Genomic DNA, 16,085 nt, shown 5'->3' on the forward strand with positions numbered 1-16,085 from the left:
TCAAGTATACAATGAGATAACTAAAAGACAGAAAAATAGAAATATAATAGTTTGTTTAGCATTCCACTTCCAGAATACTGAAGGTCATGTAAACAATAGATCAAAATATTACTCTGATCAGTTAATAAATTGAATGGACCAACACAGGAAAACAGCTTGATGCTAATAAAGCACAATCATTTTCTTTTCATTCATTAAAATCGTTAGTAAACATTATTCATATTCTAGCAAGAAATGTTTCCTTTTGTATACTCTTAATAGGCAGAATTCTAAATGCTACAGAGTTTCTATGAAATTTGGAAACAAATGCAAAGATACATAAAAAATTATTGATATCGCATTGCAGTGTTCAGTGACATCACATGGTACGTTCAATGTGTTGTTATTATTAGCAATACAGAGTTCAAGATGCTGTGCAAAATTATAGTGAACGCAAAGCATTTCCCTAAACGATACAGGTGCATCTGTGATGTGCTACCTCATATGATGTGTCTCCCATTTTCACTGAATAAAACTTCATTTTTAGCGTATTCCAGAGACAAAATAAGTAGTTTCCTTCTGTTTACAACAATTAAACATTATCTATGTTTCCAGACTTTATGGCCAATCTGTGTATTCTCATTCCACAGTACAATGTAATCAGAACAACCACACATTATTAAATAATGGGAAAAAGCATTGGCTCTGGAGTTTGTAAATCTGGGACTGAGTCTTTACTGCACTGAAGTGGGTTTTTCACCTCTAACAGCCTAAGATTCTTAATATGTAAAATAAGGTTGCTAGAGTGTCAAATCAGATGTCATAATACAGTTGAAATACTTTTAGACAATAAGATACTGTAACATTGTTCTTATAACTGAAATTTTTTAGCATGTTATCAAATAATGTTTTGATTGATAAAACGTAAATGATAAAAAGTAAGGCATGTTAGAAGATTTCTTACAACCACAAATACAAGTCTACTGTGGAAAAAAAATCATAACAAAGTTTACATCTGTGGCTATAGGATAGGAATCACTGAAGAAAGAGCATAAGGAAACTTTTTGAGGGGTGCTAGCAATGCTCTCTATCCTGTTAGGATTTGTGTAGGTATACACATTTGTCAGGACTCAGTGGATGATATTTTTAAGATTTGTGCATTTCATTATATATATATATATATATATATATATATATATATATATATATATATATCAAAGAAAGCAAAAACAAAAATAACTACTGTACTCTGGTTAGTGAAATGTATGCTAAAATGTTTAGGGGTGGAATGTACTGACGTCTGCAACTTTGACATGCATTAAAAAAAATTGGATTGATGGAGTTGATAGAGAACGGATAGATGAATAGTGAGCTAATGAAGCAGATGTAATGAGATATTTATTGTCAAACCTAGGGGTGGGTATATAAGTATTCACTATAAAATTTTTTCACCTTTCCTGTACATGTGAAAATTTTTACATTAAATGTTGAAAAAGAAAGGACAAAAAGATAAAAATAAAAACATACCATTTCACAGAAGGTATGCCTTGTCTCCTGCTCTTCCTTAAGGGGTAATGTATTGACCTAAATGTCTATATTTGTAAAGCATATACAATGTAACTACTACCACTCAGTCTCCCACTAAAGAAACCCAGAAAGAGGAAATATATTAAAAGAGCAAAACTAGACAAAATTGAAAGCAAAGGAAATCAAGTTATTTGAATTTTCAAAGAGACAAGGTATAGCCTAATTAATGAAAGACAAGATATAATATGTCATTAATAGAGAAGGGTTGCTTATACATTCTCAGCTGAAATAATATATTATATTTCAATAATACAAATTTTAAAAATTTCCAACTGGAAATGGAAAACTTTTATACTTAAAAATACAAAATGGCAAAAATGATATCAAATATCTCTGATAATATCAAATAGAGACTATGACAGGAACAATAAAAGAGGAATTAATGAGGAAAAAAAGGAAATAACTTCAAAACCAAACTACATGGAATTTTTCAAAATTTTCTAGTGATGAATAATTTTTATGCTACTGATATTTCTTAAAATATAAAAAGCATGGTTTATTGTCTGGTTTCTTATATCAAGAACTTAAAAATATGGTTTTTCTTCCCAGTTTTGACAAGAGAAAAACTGAAAGGAAAATATTAGCACTAGTGTATTATGAAGATAGATAGATAGAGCTGAAATTAAATCTTAGGGAATAGTTTGAAATTAAAAAAAATTAAGTACTGAAAAATATCTTAGAAAATAGAATTTAGTTTCTAACCTGTTAAAAATTTCACTTGGAAAGTGACTTAGGAAAAAATATATTAAGTCAACATATTTTGAAAAAAAGAAAAAAAGTAGTAAGTAAAATTAGGTTCTACCTCTGAACATGCAAAGAAGGCTTTGGATAATGTGCTATCTACCTCAACAAAATCATAAACTTTTGGAGGGCAATGTGTGAAAAAGCCCACTCACACACTTAAGAAATTCTGCTCACCTGCTGAGCAAGTAAGTCCTTATTCTGAAGTTTTGTTAAGGGGCAGCTGTTTGTGGTTTGACCTTTGGTTTAAATGGCCTGGTTTCAAAAGTAAGCACAACAATCAGAAAATGAGGCAGCCTCAAGAACAGAAGCCAACACATATATCAAGATTTTCTATGAAATTAAGGCCGTTAATGAATGTCATTCATTCAATTTTAAATCAGTCCAGAACAAGAAGAGGAACCCTCTCTGGGAGAGAGAGAGAGAGACTGTGTCCCCAGTTGCTGTTACCTTCATATTTCCATGATTTCTTGCTCTGTACATTTCTTGCCCTTGGCTTTCTATGAGACATTCTTTGTACTTTCTCTCCCCCATTTCTTCTCCACTTACTGCTCTATTATTTAGCAGGCTTGAGTGTGTTTCTTTTCTTTTCTTTTTTTTTTTTTTTGCGGTATGCGGGCCTCTCACTGTTGTGGCCTCTCCCGTTGTGGAGCACAGGCTCCAGATGCGCAGGCTCAGCAGCCATGGCTCATGGGCCCAGCCAGTCCACGGCATGTGGGATCTTCCTGGACCGGTGCATGAACCCATGTCCCCTGCATCGGCAGGCGGACTCTCAACCACTGCGCCACCAGGGAAGCCCGAGTGTGTTTCTTTTACTTTAAACCAATGGAGCCCCAACTAAACAGAACAGATAAGAATTAGGGAATTCCTGGTGGTCCAGTGGTTAGGACTCCATGCTTCCACTGCAGGGGCACGGGTTCGATCCCTGGTGGGGGAACTAAGATCCTGCAAGCCATGTGGTGCTGAAACCGTGCACCTCAGATTAGGACTTGGACCCACGTACCAGGACTCAAACTGGGCCAAAACCCAGATTGGGACTTGAAACCATGAGGCTGGGACTCGAACCCATGAGGCTGGGACTCGAACCCAGCCAAAACCCACAATCTTCCAACTGAGATCACACACCTGCTTTCAGGACTTCATGAAGCTCAGGTTCTTGATGTCTCATTGCAGAAAGAATTCAGTGAGACACAAAGTGCTAGGTAAGAAGTGGATTTATTTAGAGAGAAACACACTCCACAGACAGAGTGTGGGCCATCTCAGAGGTGAGAAAGCACCAGGGTATGGGGTTGTCAGTTTTTATAGTGGTGGGTAATTTCACAGGCTCATGAGTGAGAAGAGTATTCCAGCTATTTTAGGAAGGGGTGGGGATTTCCAAGAATTGGGCCACCGCCCACTTTTTGATCCTTATGGTCGGTCTTGGAACTGTCATGGCGCCTGTGGGTGTGTCATTTAGCTTGCTGATGTGTTACAGTGAGCATATACTGAGGCTCAAGGTCTAGTGGAATTTGACTTGTTCGCCATCTTGGACCCATTTGGTTCTAATCAGTTTATGTCATGTCGTCGGGCTGTGTCATTCTTTCAAAGGTTGTGCCCTGCCTCCTTCCCTCCTGTTTCAGCGTGGCCAAAAAGAAAGGATGAAAGAAAGAAAGAGTACAATTCAATGGTTTAAAAAAAAAAGAATGAACAAAAATTAATTATTATATACTTGAAGTGCCTGACACATAAGAGCAGATTAAATATTTGCTGAGTAAATAAATAAATTATAAGATAGAACATCTGTATTGATTAAAATTCCAATGAGGAAATAATCCACCATTTCAGACATGTTTTTAAAATGATAAAGATATGGAGAATGATTAACTTTTTTTTTTTTTTTTTTTTTTTTTTCTTTTTGCGGTATGTGGGCCTCTCACTGTTGTGGCCTCTCCCGTTGCAGAGCACAGGCTCCGGATGCGCAGGCCCAGCGGCCATGGCTCACGGGCCCAGCCGCTCCGCGGCATATGGGATCCTCCCAGACCGGGGCACGAACCCGTATCCCCTGCATCGGCAGGCGGACTCCCAACCACTTGCGCCACCAAGGAGGCCCGAGAATGATTAACTTTGATTTCTATCTTATTCAGTAATAAATTATAGCTAGGCCCCCAAAAAAACATTTTTTAAAAAGTTTGTTAATTCTGCTTTTATGAAACAACTCTAAAAGCTTTAGACTCTACATCTGAATACAAGTTGCAATTATATGATATAGTTATGGCAGTTTCAATTTATAAAAAATAAAATATTTGGTGAAATAAATTATCTGAGGGCAGATATATATTCTATTAAATGAAATAAGGATAAAATTATGACTTTCCATTCTTCTTAAGAGCAAGGGGAGAACCTTTGTATACACAACTCTGTTACCTATGTAAAAATTCTGCACATTGGATTTTAAAATACAAACTTAACCTCCTAAATATCGTATTTTCAGAGCTCATTTTTATTACAGAGTTAGTATATTGTTATGCAAAAAACAATGGATATTCTCTTCATAAAATTCGACATATTGGGCTTCCCTGGTGGCGCAGTGGTTGAGTCCGCCTGCCGATGCAGGGGACACAGGTTCGTGCCCCAGTCAGGGAAGATCCCACATGCCGCAGAGTGGCTGGGCCCGTGAGCCATGGCCACTGGGCCTGCGCTTCCAGAGCCTGTGCTCCACAACGGGAGAAGCCACAACAGGCAGAGGCCTGCACACCACAATAAAAACAAAAAAAAAACAGAGAAAAAAACAAAATCGACATATTATTTGTGAAGACTGTAATATAGATTTGTTTGAATATAATCACTTCATATTTTCTCATTCCATGAACTGATTCAGGAAGTATTTATTTAGTTTTTAAGTACAAAACCCTGTGATGGCACCAGAGAGGAATACAGAAATGAAAACTGGGTGAACTACTACTAAGGAAAAGGAGGATGAAATTGTCACTGCAAATAAGTAAGTAAAGTTCTTATTGGAGAATTAAAGGAAGAGGATACAATTTTGAATTGAGCCTTGGAAAATGAAATGGATGACCTTCAGCCAAGTGGTGTTAAGTGACCAGAGACTTTGGGCATAACTTATTTTATCAAGTTTTATCATTTGTTTCTGGAAATGGAATTATATATTGATCAGTGGTAGACTTTGGAGGCAAACAAAAAATGGATCTTAAACACTCAATGATTGATAAAACAAGATAAAACAAGCAAACTGAACATGGATCTGACTTCAGGCTATTCCTGTTAGATTTTAGTAAACTTGGAAACAACAGGAAATTCCAAACTGCACGTTTTTGCCAAATTTTGTGTTTAACTTATATCCTTAAGTTGTTCTGAGTCTAATAGCTTGTGTACATTAACAGCCAATTGACTTGGAGCGAACACAGTGAGAAAACAGCATATCAGGAAAAAGGAATGATAAGGACAGGTGCAGAGCACAGAGTCTTTGGAGGATCAGATCTGTTGTGCCTCATGCAGGAAGTACTGAATGCACTCCACACCAGTCTTGGGAGGCCTAATGGTCTAAGCTGAGTCATCTCGGAGCTTGATATGAAATTCACATTTTTCTGTATGAAGGGTCTGAACTATCACCATTCTTGGCCTTATACTCCGTTCTCACCCTTTGTTTCCCAAGTGTGGTCCTCTTACTGATGGCAAGACACCACATGATTGTAGGGGTTACCATGACATCGGCTCACATACTGAGAAAGATTCAGTCCCTTTTCAACCTTTGGGAATACATCAAGAAGAAAGCCTGATTTTGATATTTTAAAGAATATTAAGTTTTTAAACAATTCTTTAACACTTACTATTGCCCTTTTTACAGGGGGCGCTATGAGGTGTCAGGCTCAGAGCACTGACAGGCAAGAGTATTCAGATAGTATTTATTGGTATTTTATGTTCATTACATTCATGAAAGGTGATATTGGTTTACTATTTATGATGTAATCTGAAGTTTACTTTTTTTAAAATTTATTTATTTATTTATCTATTTTTGGCTGCGTTGGGTCTTCGTTGCTGTATGTGGGCTTTCTCTAGTTGCGATGAGGTGGGGCTACTCTTTGTTGCGGTGCACGGGCTTCTCATTGCAGTGGCTTCTCTTGTTGTGGAGCACGGGCTCTAGGTACACAGCCTTCAGTAGTTGCAGCATGCAGGCACAGTAGTTGTGGCTCACAGGCTTAGTTGCTCTGCAGCATGTGGGCTCTTCCCAGACCAGGGGTCAAACCCGTGTCCCCTGCATCGGCAGGTGGATTCTTACACTGAGCCACCCAGGAAGTCCCGAAGTTTACTTTTTAAAAATTTATTTATTTATTTATTTAATTGTTGGCTTCCTTGGGTCTTCATTGCTGCACGCGGGCTTTCTCTAGCTGCGGTGAGCGGGGGCTACTCTTTGTTGCGGTGCACGGGCTTCTCATTGCGGTGGCTTCTCTTGTGGAGCACAAGCTCTAGGCATGCAGGCTTAAGTAGTTGTGGCACATGGGCTCAATAGTTGTGGCTCATGGGCTCTAGAGCACAGGCTCAGTAGTTGTGGCGCACGGGCTTAGTTGATCCACGGCATGTGGGATCTTCCCGGACCAGGGATTGAACCCTTGTCCCCTGCATTGGCAGGCAGATTCTTAACCACTGCACCAGCAGGGAAGTCCCTGAAGTTTACTTTTTTTTTTGCTGTACGCGGGCCTCTCACTGCTGCGGCCTCTCCCGTTGTGGAGCACAGGCTCCGGACACACAGGCTCCGCGGCCATGGCTCGCGGGCCCAGCCGCTCCGCGGCATGTGGGATCTTCCGGGATCGGGGCACGAACCCGTGTCCCCTGCATCGGCAGGCGGACTCTCAACCACTGCGCCACCAGGGAAGCCCGAAGTTTACTTTTAAAAAATCAATGTATTTAATTTACGAATAGTTAATTATTAAGAAACATTAAGAAAATTAATAGTATAGTTTTCACCTAGATATGGCAAAATTGCGAGGATTTTACACAAATTAGTGATGTGTTGAGCCATTGCTCTGAGCTGAGGGAGAAGCTGTGAGAGGGTGTGCTGTCAGCTAGAAGTCCCAGAACAGAAATTAGAGGCCTCTTCTCTCCATGTACCTTTGTGGGGGAGGAAGAATTCTCCTCTACCCTTCCAGGTTCTTCTGTCTGGTCTAAAAATTAAATTGACATGAGACGGATTAACAGGAGAAAATCAAACAAAGTTTAATAACATGTATATATGGGAGAGACCCAGAAGAACTGGGTAAGTCACCAAAATGGCTAAAAGCCTTACCTCAAATATCATCTTCAGCTAAAGACAAAAGGGGGTGTGATTTGGGACTTCAAAGGGGAGAATGGCAATTCACATGGAGATGGAAAAGCAAATGTTTGGTAAATAAATGTTTGCTGGGCCCTGCAGAGACAGTGGGACACTGAGTGGACTCTAATCACTAGGCCCCGCTGAGTTTCCCTCACCACATCTAACCCATATTCTTCGCAGAGACCTCTGGTGATAGCTCTGTTCCAGGAACAGGCCCTCTATCTAAATTGTTTTAAGGCAGTTAGGGGGAAAGTCACAGTTTCTTCCTGACTCTTTTGGGCCTTGATTGTTTTCAGCCTGAAATAATCGGCATGCGAGACACGTTTTGGGGTGGCAAGTTGGCATGTTTTGTTTGCCTACACCTTCAACTCAGTTTATGAAATAGCGATCTCTCTAAGTTGATGTTGGGCAATCGTGCTCATGATAGATGGTTTCAGGAAGGCAAAGCCAGCTGTTGCTTTTAATCCTGTGTACTATGAAAGCAGGGACAGAGATGTTTGCTTTCTCTTCTATTTGTGTTAGCACCATAATAAAACATGACCTTTTCTGCTGTTTGTCTTTGACCTTGAGGTCACGTGCATCTTTTCTACAAAGTTGCTCAAGCTGCTTATTTTTCCTTTATTGGTAAGAGAAAAGAGGCAGATCCAATTTAGATGTGCAGTTTTTGTTTTTATCTGAATTTTTGTTTTTATTTTAACTGTATTTGATAAGGAATGAATATATAGGGCTATAAAGGTTCTTTTTTTAGGACTAAAAAAATTCTCTTTATGAAAAAAAATGCATCACTTTTAAAATTTAAATAATACTTTCATTATTAATTAAAAGTATATCCTTCTAATCTACATAGAGTAATAAAACATATGTGACTAAGAAAGAAAGTAATTGTAGAATATAGTATGTTTTATAATAAAATGCTTATTCAGTTATGAATTTTAAATTAGTTATAATCGTTTAATGAAAAAATTTAACCATTAAATATTTTGGTAACAGACTCATGATTGTGTTATACTCGAATTATCAGACCAAATTAAACAAAACTCAAATAATCATATCAGGAAATACCATCCATGTAGTAATTGAAGAGTTTGGTAGCTAACTTTATTGACTTTTAAAAATACATGCTGTATTTGACAAGTTTTGAATACTGCTTTTTAAAATGGTCTTAACAAATCTGTGGCTCTTGAACTATTTGTTAGTGGAGACAGAGTTGGAACCTATCGTTTTTATTTGTAGAATAAATAAACAAACTTTTTTTTTTTTTTTTTTTGCGGTACACGGGCCTCTCACTGTTGTGGCCTCTCCCGTTGTGGAGCACAGGCTCCAGAGGCACAGGCTCAGCGGCCATGGCTCGTGGGCCCAGCTGCTCCGCGGCATGTGGGATCTTCCTGGACTGGGGCACGAACCCATGTCCCCTGCGTTGGCAGGCGGACTCTCAACCACTGTGCCACCAGGGAAGCCCCCAAACATGTTTATTATTAGTTATAAACAAACATGTGCTAGAAGCCCAATAGATGTTATTTTTATTTACCACCTACTTCTTTCCGTCTGGAGTTATTTCAGTTGATTAGTCCAAGTATTCTGAGCCATCTTTTCCTTTGGAGTAGGTCCATTCTGAACCTCATCAGCAGTCAACCTGTCTCTTGATCAATTGCTCTTACTATTGTTTAGTCCATTCATTTATAACCTCATTTTTGCAACAGCTCAATTATTTTAAAGGCTTCCTGGAATGACTTCTGTGCTTGGGGGGTGTATTTCCTTGAAACTTTTAACATTCTTTGCTTAGTATCACTGATGTCACAAATATGTTTTGGTTTCTTGCCCTTTGTTTTCCCTCAGAATTCCTGACATCCCTTCCCTCTACCACACCAAGGGGCACCCCAGATTACTATCATTATGCTAGAAATTTCAGCCAGCACTTCCTGGAGGTTGTCAGTTTTCTTCACAAACATTATTTCGGCTTCACTTTAGACATCACATGCCTGATAGTCTTCTAAACTGGTTTGCTTCTTTTGAAATGCGTAGAGGAAATGGACACCCAAAAATAATAGAGAAAAATCAATTTGTCTTTCTTTTGCAGTGCGCTGCCTTCCTCTGGTAGTTCCATTTAAAGTAAGTGAATATCAGATTTTAAAATTAAATATTAAATGCTGAAAGGAATTTAAGAAATGTTTCTCAGATTTGAGCACTGGTGGAAGTCTGTCAAGAGTACCTTTGAAGACTACAAAATTCTTAGACTATATATTGAGAAACTGTTTCTTACAACTTCAAAGCCTCTGCTTTATGTTTTGGCTTCATGGTGCTGCCCAGTCATAAGGTGGTCATCTAAATTATTCACAATTTGCATGTAGATTTACATTATCAAAATTTCAAAAACAAAATACTTAAAAATACTCCTGGAGGACTTGTGGACACTTAAAAATAGATATGTAGATCTCAGTTTGAAAAATACTGACCAGCTCCTACACTATGATTTCACAAGTGAAAAAGCTAGGTCCAGAAAGGTGAGGGGAGCCTTGTTCAGGGTCCCCAAAGAGTTAACAGCATAAGACTTGGTAAGAAGATTGCGCTTGAGTGTGTGTGTGTGTGTGTGCGCGCGCGCGCACGTGTGCATGTGTGTACATATGACATAGTTTGTGCCCACCTAGTTTTCCTTCACTTTAAGTCTTGAAACAACATGCTGCCCTTTACTTAAAGGTTATGGTCATATTGAAACCTAAGACATCATTTGGGAAAAAGGCATTGCAATTAATTATAAGGTTATTTGAATTTTGTTTTTATTTTAACTGTATTTGATAAGGAATGAATATATAGGGCTATAAAGATTCTTTTTTTAGGACTAAAACAATTCCCTTTATGAAAAAAATGCATCACTTTTAAAATTTAAATGATTAATTATAAGGTTTGTGTTTATTCTTTCCTTTATTCACTTAATTTAAAGAATCCACTCATTCATTAAAACATGGAAAGCTAAAAACCAATTTCTCCACCAAAAAAGAAAACAAAACAAAAACAAATCCCCTAAGTCACAGAAGAACTGTGTGTAATGTAAAAGATAAAATGAAAGATATGGAATAAGTAATAAAAAAATGAAATCAAGTGTAATATTAATAATATTGTAGTTTAGAGATTACCTGTTTAAATATTCAAAATTTAAGAACTTATAATACGATATCAACCTATTAGTTACCAAAATATGCCAGGAGATAGTTATCACTGGATACCTTTTAAAATCTACAAAACATTGGCATTTAAAGTTTAGGCAAACCAAGGAAAGATGACAGAATCATCAGTAAAGTCCTCATCTGGTTTGCCATGTCTCCACCAGAGCAATTTCTAAGGACAACCAGCTACAATACTATTGAATGTGCCTGATCCTCTCTCAGACAATAAAAACCCAATTTATTTTGTAAGGAAGTGATAAATGCTTTCAAAATTTATTCACGTGTTGACTTAAAAAGAGTATATGCACGATGTGAGAGTTGTGAGTTAAGTTTTATTTGGGGCAAAATGAAGACTGCAGCCGGGAGACAGCGTTTCAGATAACTCTGAGATACTGCTCCCAGGAGGCGAAGCAGGGAGCCAGGATGTATAGGAGTTTTGCAACAAAGAGGATGTAATTAGGAACATCAAAAGATTATTGTTAGGGCTTCCCTGGTGGCGCAGTGGTTGAGAGTCCGCCTGCCGATGCAGGGAACACGGGTTCGTGCCCCGGTCCGGGAAGATCCCACATGCCGCAGAGCGGCTGGGCCCGTGAGCCATGGCCGCTGAGCTCTGCGCGTCCGGAGCCTGCGCGTCCGGAGCCTGTGCTCCGCAACGGGCGAAGCCACAGCGGTGAGAGGCCCGCATACAGCAAAAAGGAAAAAAATAAAAATAAATTATTGTTAAATAAAGAGAACCAGATATCTCAAGTTAAGGAATTTAGCACTTTTCTATATATGGGAAGATGCAGGAGTCTGGGCTCACTGAAATCATTTCTTTGATATGCATCTTAGGTATCTGGGGCCTGTATTTTCACATCCTGAGTTTCCTCAGGGCTCACGGCAGGGAGTGGCTGCAGTCTGATGGCTGCTAGATGGCAGATACTCTTTTTTCAACCCTGAGTTTCCTCACAGCTCAGCAGCTCACGTTGGAGGGCTGCAATCTTTGGTGACTGTGACATCCTTTGTTTATTAATATGGCAGGAAATATTCCACTTATAAATATTCCATTTATCACACGGGACAGTGAATGAGCACAAAATGAGTCCTCAGCCAAATTGTTTCATATAGTATTTTTTGACAATTGCTTCAAAGATCCAATTTCTATAGAGTTTGTAAAAATAAAAATCTTAAAATTATTGATTATATATAGTTTATATACTATTTTCGTTCTTAAAAAGTAATTTTAAGAATTAAAGGAAATATCTTCAATTTATTCAAAGATGTAGGTTTTGAGACATGTCTTTCTTTTTTTTTTAATAAATGTATTTATTTTATTTATTTATTCTTGGCTGCATTGGGTTTTCGTGGCTGAGCATGGGCTTTCTCTAGTTGCAGCGAGCGGGGGCTACTCTTCGTTGTGGTGCTCCGGCTTCTCACTGCGTCTCTTGATGCGGAGCACGGGCTTTAGGGGCACGGGCTTCAGTAGTTGTGGCATGTGGGCTCAGTAGCCGTGGCTAGCCGGCTCTAGAGCGCAGGCTCAGTAGTTGTGGCTCACGGGCTTAGTTGCTCCGCGGCATGTGGGATCTTCCCAGACCAGGGCTCAAACCTGTCCCCTGCATTGGCAGGCGGATTCTTAACCACTGAGCCACCAGGGAAGCCCCGAGGCATGTATTTCTAATTTTAAATATTTTTTTGTATGCTAAACGAAAGCAGGATGAGACATTTTTCTAAACCACTTTAAGGGATATTAAAACTTGATCTTATTGGATATGTATATAATAAGACTTTTATAACTTTGCTATTTTAGCTTGTGCTGGGTAACAGCTTTCTGGAGACCACAAGGGGGCAGACTAAGAACAAATGAAAGAAAATAATCTGTAGCCTCTTTTTCTGGTTAAAAGTTACTTTCAGACTGAACGGATCTGGTTTTAATTTCTTTTTACTGAATTTTATATTGTTGTCTTCTGACCGTGAAAACAATTTCACAATCTCTTTGCAAATATTGAAAAACTGATTGAGCACTAAAAATCTCAATTCATTTGATTGACCATATCCAGTTTATCTCTTATTTTCTTCTAAGAGATAGATAGAAGGACTGTGTTGAAGTCACAAATTATGCTGGAGGAATAAATTTTCATTCCATGATTTTCCACTAATTAATTTTCTTTTTGATATTTTATTTTAAAATATGGAAAAATATTATTCATAACTAATGTCTTATTTGTTTTCATACCAATTATACAGATTAATATTTTTAAAAGAAATGGCTTGGGTACTCTTGTATTCATCTTATTCTTATTTCAACTTCATAGTTTGACTGAAACTTTTATTTATTTATTTATTTAGGCCATGCTGCACAGCTTAGTGGTATCTTAGTTTCCCCTCCAGGGACTGAACCCCGGGCAACGGCAATGAAAGCATCAGGTCCTAATCACTGGACCATGAGGGAAGTCCCTTGATTGAAACTTTTAAACACCCCTCTATATTTACTTGAAGGTAATTTGATTAGTTGGGAAAAATATTTTCTAACAGAATCAATTTTTTTTTTTTCAGGGAAGTATATTTGTATGCTCGTCTATCTAAAAATGATAACTACTGTGTAACTATTATAAGACTAACATATTGAAAACCATTCTTTGGCACAAGAAGGAAAAGTTCACGTCTGCATTAATCCTTAATAATTAACTGAATGTTCATGAAGAATGAATGCATGGTTAGAATGAAGGAAAGAGCTTCACTGTAGTCAATGTTTTGATCCATTATAAATAAGTGAGATTTAGCTAATATGTTCAGCTATATTACTTCTAAATTCAACTAGATTTAAACATGGAAGTTATCCAAGAGCCTACATACTTAAATATATCCAAGTGAGGTATTTCATTTAAATTACTATAGATAAAATATGAAGTTTCCTATTCACTTGGCCCCCGTCTCTAATTCCAAATTACTGCCTGGGATCTAGCCCAGGTATAATGCATCCTACACTCCAAATAGTCACAATTTACACTCACTGCCTATTCTTTTGTTTGAGATTTTAAAAATACACACGTTTAAATTTGGTATTTAATTCATAGAATAAAGATTTTAAAAGTTGAAAAATAGTGGTTAGATCTCTAAACAGACACCATGCATCTCAACCTAAGGATAAAGAGAATGAAAGAGCAACTGAAATTAGAACTGTTCATAGCTGAAAAGCCAACCCACATATCAACCCCCTGCTGAACTGATCCCCACTCCTCATAAGTTAGGGAGAAGCATTTGAAAAAGAGGAAATGTATATTCTAAGCTTCAGGTCTTTTACCGGCATAGAATTTTAAAGCCTACGACAAAAGTTGATCAAGATCATTGCATAGACTCAGCCACTTTTTAGGGAAGAGATTTCATTTCCAGGCAGCATAATTTGTTAGGATCAGAAGGATAGAGCTTTTAGCTTTAGTAACACTAAGTTTTTGGATGACATGATCTCAGCTTGTATGCCTGGCTTATCCTGACAGTAGTGAGAACATGTCTCTCCAAGACTGCAGGTTTGCTGGGTTATACCACAGGCATAATACTGGGGCTCCCTCCAGAGTGAGTCATCTCCTGAGAACTTATGGGAGTCGAGGCCTTTTGATAATCTGAGAACTCAGCTTGAAAAAGAAGAGTGACATCATATCGCTAGGAGACAAAATGGAGTGTATGTTTCTCTGACAGTCATCTAGGGTTTTTCTTGCAAGAGAGATCGCTCACTCAGATACACCCTCTGAATTGTGTCAACAGATGTTCTCTGAGGGAAAACAGCTCCACAATGAAACATTCATTCTTCTTATGCAGGCACCTCATCTTCAGAGCCTCAAATGTACTAAAAAAAAAAAACAACAAAAACACTACTGTTTTCTAGAAACTGACAAATGAGATGCTTCCCTAACCCACCCTCAGCCTCCTGTCAGAATTCTACAATCTTTTATAAGAGATTTAAGTTTTAAGGGCTCTTAGGCTTTCCAAAAAGGGTTATGATTTTATTTTATAATGATACCCTAGCCTAGAGCCTAGGGAAAAGGGAGAGCTGAGAATTTTAAAAATACAATTAGAAATAATTCCAACCCTAATCAAGAGAAAGAAGTGAATACCAGTCCTGGGAGAACATTCCTATCTAGAGTAATGCCTACCAAGATTAGACTCCACTTTAAAAAATGATATTAAAAAAGAAACTTAAAAGAGGCATGCCAAAATATGTAAAGTTTTAAAGACTAGGAGGGTAGTTATAAATTATGTGGCACAATCAATAATATTGGGTGATTTCCTAGCGTTTGGAAACAAAGATTTGCCATGTTTGAGCTAAAATGTTCTAAATCCACCAACCACAGCAGCTTGGCTTTTCCCCTACTGCTTCTTTTTGATAGGTTGCCAGGCAGATTCTCCTCAAGTCCAGGTTAAAATGCTCAGAGCACCGAGGAAATCTAAGTCCTTTTTTTCTGGCTCCTGGCTCCTGTGTCTCATGCCCCCTTTGGAGTCTGATGAGTATCTAAATACCTGGGTATTTGTGCAGCTAAACACTCTTCTGCTCCTCCCCCCAGCACATTCACTTGGGACAAGAACCAACCTGAGACCGGTTCACTAGGAAGAATACATGTTATTATCTGTACTGATTATTTTGCAGAGCGTTAAATGTTGTTTGCACTATTGAGGTACATCAGAAATATGTTCTGAATGAAGGTGTTGATTGGTTTATATGGTAAACAACTATGCATAATTAAGTCTTGGTGATTTACATGATACACTATCACCAGTGGAGCTGTGGAGCTTTGGGGCAGACCCAGGAACCTTGAGACTTGCCTAAGGTGACCTAGGTAGTTAACAGTTTTATACTTATTATCCCTTCTCTCCCAACCACCCTCCTTAAGGAAGGGAAGAGTAGCCTCCAATATCATTAAGTAAATGATAGGACAGGCTTTGAAGCTGGGCTGTCTGGGGTTGATTTCCAGCCTTGCCACTTACTAGCCATGTGATCTTGAGATTTCTGTTTCCTAAAGCAAGATCTGACGTATTTTAAATGATACCCATTATCACTGAGAAATGAAACCATTTACTTTTAGGTCTTCCTTTCTGCCTGAATAACATACACACATATACATTTTTTTTTCTTGACTCTGATCAGCATAGGCCTAGCCTTCACTTTCTATCACCTACTCAATCTTATCTAAGAAACATTTATTTTTGGCATAATCATGCATCAGCCCATAAAGCTGAGAGAATCTTGGTATGTAAGGCAACTGGTCAGAAAACAAATCCACACAGCTCTTGGTTGGTTGATATGACATTAGCATCAAGTCTGTCTGCTGTTCATCTTG

The sequence above is a fragment of the Mesoplodon densirostris genome, chromosome 5 (assembly GCF_025265405.1).
Source record: "Mesoplodon densirostris isolate mMesDen1 chromosome 5, mMesDen1 primary haplotype, whole genome shotgun sequence".
NCBI classification, from domain to species: domain Eukaryota; kingdom Metazoa; phylum Chordata; class Mammalia; order Artiodactyla; family Ziphiidae; genus Mesoplodon; species Mesoplodon densirostris.